The sequence below is a fragment of the Xiphias gladius genome, chromosome 6 (genome assembly GCF_016859285.1).
Source record: "Xiphias gladius isolate SHS-SW01 ecotype Sanya breed wild chromosome 6, ASM1685928v1, whole genome shotgun sequence".
NCBI classification, from domain to species: Eukaryota; Metazoa; Chordata; class Actinopteri; order Istiophoriformes; family Xiphiidae; genus Xiphias; species Xiphias gladius.
In genome coordinates, this window is record NC_053405.1 from 11,036,850 (window position 1) to 11,043,780 (window position 6,931).

General features: G+C 38.4%; 1 protein-coding gene across 5 annotated transcripts in view; it reads right to left on the reverse strand.

Annotated features, from left to right (window-relative positions):
* The window catches only part of arid3a (AT rich interactive domain 3A (BRIGHT-like)), a 50,062-nt gene extending 49,396 nt beyond the window's left edge, over positions 1–666 (reverse strand). For 3 of the 5 annotated variants that reach the window (XM_040128937.1, XM_040128936.1, XM_040128933.1), the window contains exon 1: positions 368–666. The gene's annotated coding sequence lies outside the window, so the exon portion shown is untranslated. Of the gene's footprint in view, positions 1–154; positions 191–367 lie in introns of those variants that run through there. The other 2 variants (XM_040128934.1, XM_040128935.1) reach the window with 2 other exon arrangements.
* Positions 667–6,931: the final 6,265 nt, after the last annotated feature.

Sequence of the window (6,931 nt, forward strand, 5' to 3'; positions counted from 1 at the left end):
TGGTTTAAAAACCGGCAAAACAGCCGAGAAACCCTACAAAAATCAAATCACCAGCTCTTCCGTTTCATTTTACTACAAGAAATAGTGCCATTGCACTCCCCGCAGGTTACATTACATTGGTGGGTGACATATGGCAGTCGAGTCCATCCCCTACCTTACCAATATCCCATCGATCAGGCGATGTGATAACGTATCGATGCAAAAAAAAGAAAAAAAAGAAAAAGAAAAGCTGTGTCCTTTAAGTGACGAGCAAAACAGAAGCAACATTAAAGGAGGAAGGACACATTTACGCAAATGCTTTGAAAGACTGTATACACGGAAATAAAGTAAACAAAAAATAAATAAATAAAACGAAATATAAACTTACCACATTGGCTTCCGTTCGTTTTTTACACGCTTTGGAACCGGAAGAAACATTCCTGTTTTCCCCGTCTCTGAATCCTGTCTCCCCCTTCGATTACACACAGAGGAAAAAGCACCAAAAAGAGGAAGGGGATAGATGGTTCGTGTGTTTATCGGCTAGATATAAAGTAGTTTCATGTGACTGCATGATATACACGCATTCGGCTTTTGCGTGTGGTTGTGTTTTCACAGTTTGAAAGCCCGCATCGCTCGTTCGCACAGACAGACAGACGGTCAGAGAGAGAGAGAGAGGCGTGGAGAGACTATCCGGCCTGCAGTCAGATCATTGGTTGACAAACAGCAATCAGATGCAAATTCCTAACCTCTGAATCAGCAGGGGACAGCCCCCCCGTACACCCCTCACCCCCCGGAACAGGCGCTGTCGCTAAATGCGAGGGTGTGAAGAGAAGTAAATACGAGCCCCGCGGCAAACAAACAAACAAACAAGCAAACAGCTGGAAAAAAACAAAACAAAAAAACAACAAAACAAAAAAAAAAAAAACATAAACTATGTACTGAAAAATTAAAAGATTAAAATTATTTTGTTTTAATTAACATTAAACTAAATGGGGGGTTAAACAGTGACCGTGGCATGTGCAAAAGTTTGGGCATCCTGCTAAGTCAGTAACCCCCCCCCACCCGCTGCCCTGTCTTTTCTGTTCTCTGATTTAGGAATTTTCACCTAATCACTTCAAGTTCTCAGGTATTCTTAGGTAGTATTGTACGTACAGCATGTTTAAAGGATGGAGCCTGGTCATACTCCATATTCTTCTTAAGCCTATGCGAAGATCAGAACCAGCAATGAATCGTTCCTATTTAACAATGCCTAATAAATCATATGTCTCTCTGCCATAAAGCTCAGTTGTTGTCCTTCATTCTGAAGAACATGGGCACTAGTTTATTTTGAGTCAGTGCCACATGTGCCGCCCGTAAATACTTAGTAGCATACCAAATCCATGGCGGAAAATACTCCCCAACAAATGCACTGTTTACTACCATTTCTAAAACCTACAGTTCCCAGCTATTTTAGTGAATCGTTGAACCCTTTTTTTTTTTTAAATTATAAGTACTGTATTTATTTAAAACTCATTTTTAAAGATTGAACTCTCAAGAACGAATGAATGGACTTGGAGCTGAGAGCCACAGACAGGCTGGGGAAGCCTGAAATTTTTGAGAGACAGACAAACATTGTTGGTTTGGTCTTTTTCGTATAATTTTTTTTTCACTATAAGAAAAATCTAGAAAAACACTAGCCTTATCATTGAAGATCTACCCACAGATTTTCAATGATGTTCAAGACAGGGGACTATGAGGGCCACCCCAAAAACTTTCAGCCTGCTTTTCTTTTCTTTCTTTCTTCCTTTTTTTTTTTTTTTTACGGACAAATTTAATGTAAGGTTTTCCAAAATATTACGTCCACTGAATCAGACACTAGAGCCTCCCTTCCCAAACAAGGGCAAAGATACAGAAAAAAACAACAGAGCAATGAAAAAAACTGACAGTGATCAAGTTAACACAATTTCCTATGATATTCACAGTCTTCACAGAATAAGGTGAGAGACAATAACCTGCCTATAACCTAGACAATCCCCTATAACCTATATGCAGGGTTTTGAGTCAATACCCTCCAGGTGGCATATCGTGTAGCCACTGTTTCAGAGCATGAGGAAGGGCCTTCTGTACATTAAAAGGCAAAAACCAGTGAAAAATATCCTCCCAGTATTTAACCACACATGGACAAGTCAAAGAGAGGTGAGTGTGCGTATGGACTACTGGACGGGCTTAATGGGCACAGGCCCAGGGGCCCAAGGAGATGGGGGGGGGCTTGGACCGGAGCCTCTGTATGAAGTGATTGTTAACATTTCTTTTTGGAAAGTCAATCAAACAATCACAAAGAGACACAAAATGAGTAAAGATAGCTGCAAAACAACTGCAGAGTGATGCAAAAACAACGGAAAAGAGATGCAAAATGGCGACAAACCAAACAAAAAGACACAAACTAACTACAGATCGCACAGTCACTCAGTCTGGGGGTCTTCCTCTTATGTATGAGGGGTGGGGGCCTTTTACATGCCTGTGCTCAGGGGCCCGTTGTCTCATAGTGTGCCCGTGGCTCCATGTCAAGTTAAGATGGTCTGTGGAGGTTTGGGAGCGAGCTGAGAAAGATGACACAGCCTGGCTTTCTTGAAGTGGTCCATGTTGGATTTTTGAGGTCTGCTCTGGATCATTGTGCTGTCGTAGAAGCCAGCCTCTTGTCAGGTTCACTTTCTTGACTGCCTGTAGGACATCTGCATCCAGAATCTTAGTGGAGTCCGTTCCTCCCTCTATCTGTGCAGTGTTTCCTGGACTCTTAAGGAGTCCCACTATACTGGTGTATATAGCAATACACTGGTCATGAGATTATTAAGGGGATAAGAAAGAAACAGAACAGTTAATTATGAGAGCATCTAACCATTAGTTGAGTAATCGATTAACATATAATAATTTGTACAATTTTTGACTCAACTCTAATCTCTAATCTAGTTTAAAATCTTTAAATTTTAAATTACAATAGAGATGAGAGTGTAGTCAAATAAAACACACAGTTCAACTACCTTGGAGGGCCGTTTTTGTTCTATTTTTTTTTTAGCATGGTACAGAGAAAAGCATTTATAGATTGAATAAGAAAATAACCTGCGGATTAATCGATAATGAAACTAGTTGTTAGTTGCAGCCCTATGAAATATGTTCATTTTTAATTTCTGGATTTTTTCTAATTAATGTTTTGATTAATCTGTTGACCAGACTATGACCTTGAGGGATCACCAGTAAACATACTGCAACTTTATTTTAACGGGGGCTCAAGGGGAAACCGCTTAAATATGTTATGGAGAAGGTCAGGGTTAAAATGCTAATCCACATGAAGATTTCCAGTTGATGATCTAAAAAATCAAAAGGTTTAAACTTTAAAAACTTGGACACAGTTGGCATGAACGCTTTCTTATCAAGACACTAAACAACTTCGGTTGGTTCAAACCTGTCCCCCAAATCACTTGACATTTATATTTTCAGCATCAAGTTTGCAATATATATAATACATATACTATACTATACTATACTATATATAATTTTTTAAAATAAATTTGTATGATGTAATTTACTGTGTGTTGTGTATCCCTTTTCTTTCAGTGTTGATTTTTAGTGACAGTCCCTTGGTGGAGAGCCCCCCCCCCCTTTTCAGCAGGGAGGGTGGATGGCAGAATTAATACGGAGTTTTGTATGCAAACTGTATAAAATCAGCTTGAAAGTAAAGCCCGGCAACTCATCTCATTTGATTTCACCATCTAAAAAATAGTCTTGACTCATATCGTTGAGGTTTAATTTCAGTGCAGTCGTTTAAGCAGTTTCCTTTCATTTCAATGAGCTTCACACTACTCATTTTGAAAATATGAAGGTGGAAAAGTGGTTTATTTGATTGAGGGGAACTCATCTAAACCCACTTTAACCAACCTTTTTGCATAGAGTATGCACTATGCAGTGGAGCCCTGCAAAGTGAATGAATGAGTTAGACTGGGATGAATTGATTATTAATAATAAACACAAGATGATGACTAAGCTTTCACCTCACTGATGGTAACTGTCACTGTTGGTTGTATCTGAATTGGAGAGCTGGAGACTTTACGCTAAATGATGTGACAGAGTGTTGAAGATCTGTGATGTAGCTGTCTGGTTTTGATTCTTTATCAAAGTGAAACCATTAAAATAATGCTATTGAAAACCTGCATTCAACACATTTGAATACATTTTATTTCAAAAAACACTGTTCAAGGACCTACCGATACCCTACAGCAAAAACTAAAAGTTTAGAACGTCTGTAACCGCGGCTGGATTACAAAACGGGGCCCCAGATCCCCCACGGACCCCGGATTTATTTAGGTCCATACAATCTGATGACAAATTTGTCAAAAATTTGCACCACCGAAGTAAAATATAAACAACAATATGTCAGATCCTCCATCGTTCATCTCATGTCCCTTCTCTAGTAGAGGGAGCCTGTGTCAAAATCTTGTTTTAAGACCTAAATTGTTTCGGTTTATACTAAACCAAAACTCGGAAACTGTGTTTAATAGAATCGCTTCCAATTTTTCTGTGTGTCAAGTAATTAACCCACAGTTAAGGTTATTCCATCACAGGGTCACTGTAAGGCAGCAACCAATGATTATGTTCATTATCAATACTGCTGACAATTATTTTCTTTAATAATCAATTATTCCATTTTCTCTGACCAACAGTCAGAAACTGAAGATGTTTGCCATCGTAGAAAACAGGGACAATATTCACATGAGAAGCTGGTGCCAGTGGATTTAAAAAATGACTTAAACTATGAATCGATTGCCAAATTGCTGCCATTTAATTTTCTGTCAATCAACTAAACGATTAATTAACCCGTTTCATTCATTTCAGCTCTGGAGCACTGGTTGGTTTCCGGGCGCTGGCGAAACAATGAATCTGTCACGTGTAGTCGAGGTCACTAGAAGTCCAACAACAAATTTATGTGCCAGCACTCCTCTTTGGAGATGAATCCAGCCATGACTATAATCCAACGTAACCCAAAACGAATGAGGCCTGCTCCAACTTAATCAAGGTAAAGCCGTGTTTAGGTGTCACATATTGACAGCTCCTCTGTGAATCACAAGGACTGGGAAAACTAGTAATATATTTGAGAGTGGAAACTCTCAAATATGTAAACAAAGGACTAGTCCATTCACACAGACCAAAACGGTTCATGAGAACACAACATAGTCCAACGTATAAATTCACTTTTAGAAATAATCAAGTGTCCAGTAAGAAGATAAAGTGCCAATTCCTTCAGGTTAATATTAACAGCATTTATGCTTTCTTTTGTTTAGTCAAAGTTTTCTTAAAGCTGATATGAACGAGCGCCTTTGCTGATGAGTCTCAAGTATGCCTAGTGTGACTTTACTAGCCTTTCTGTACATTACATAAACAGAAAACTAGCACATTGCATTTTTGAGTATTCCTGTTTTCATGTAAATACTTGATATGGAAATAGTATGGGCTGTATATTTAAAGTATTCAGACTTCTCGAAATGCTTTTCTTAGTTCTGATACGTGGTTTTATGCTAAACTGATTAATTTGTGTCCATCAAATATAATAATAAATAAATGCGAATTAACGTTGCAGTTTATGTTTCAATATAGAGCCAAATTCCTCTGAATACTTAAAACTTTTCTTTAACAAGCAATACACGGGGTAGACAAGTACACTTTTCACTTCGCCACAGGAAAGACATTAATATTGAAGTTAATATGTACATAAATAATGCTGCAAAAGTGGGTCAAATTCAGTTATATACCAATTAGCAGTATCTCTCAACCCCCTACACACTGTGTATGGTTGTTATATCTATGTTGGTTAGTTTCAGTTTGTTACTGCTACTTCTCTTTGTCAGTCCAGTTTGTGTTTGGCATGTGATAAGATGATTTTTGAGGCTGTCCTCCTTGACAGTTTGCAGTTTTTTTAGCCATTTGGAAAATGATGATTTGGCCACTGTTGACCTCTGTTAGCTGGCTTTTGTTCTGAAACCTGCTCATAATCAAAGAGCACATTTGCCCGCTTCCTAAATAGCTGACAAAATGCAGATAATTGTCATTTATCCAAGCCTGCATCAAAGTTGAAGTCCTCATTCACTGAGAGTTTAAATGATCCTCTCTGCTGTCTATATTTGTCGTTCAAAACTGGTTCTGTGAAAAGCTGTTGTTACAAACTCCACGTACAAAATTTTCTATACAGCACATTAAATTATAACATAGGCATTCTGATAAATTCAGGACCTTGTGGTCACTAATCGCCTGTATTTCTTTGCACTAGTGTGCCATCTATTGGTAAGAGTCAGAGCAAATCCACAGAGCTTTCCTTTCAAACTAAGAGCACTAGGGTCCACGCATCATGCAACTTGTCAGAAACAAAATGTCTATTTTAAGTAGCCTCAGAAAATGATATTCTAACATTCCCCCAACAATCTTTCTAAAAAAAAAAAAAAGGATTCAGTTATCATCCTATTATCAAGGGCATAAAATATACTTGTATCTAATATTTTGTATGGTGGTTTTCACCGGTTTGTGCATCGTACTTTCTGCTCCGTTACATTTTAGAATTTAATATTGCAGTTTAATCCCATGTATCAAATTGGTAACCAAAAAGAGTCCCCCATGTGTGCACTGTTACAAACATCTGTGCCCAGCTGTAACAGGAAATGTCTGAGCCTCTTTTAAAAACGTAAGCAAATATTTTTAACAGCTTTTTAAAAGATTTACATCCCCATTAGTCACCAGTGGGTGTGAGGCGGTGAGCCACAGTCAGGCTGGGGAGGCTGAAAATCATTGAGACACAGACGAATGTAATGTTGGTTTTGCCCTTTTCATTGGATTGGTGACATTAAGGAAAATGCAGAGTTTCTCCAGCCTCACCCTTTAAAGGGTAACTGGTCGTTAAATCAAAGTATTCTGCAGTTGCTTGGTTAAAAAC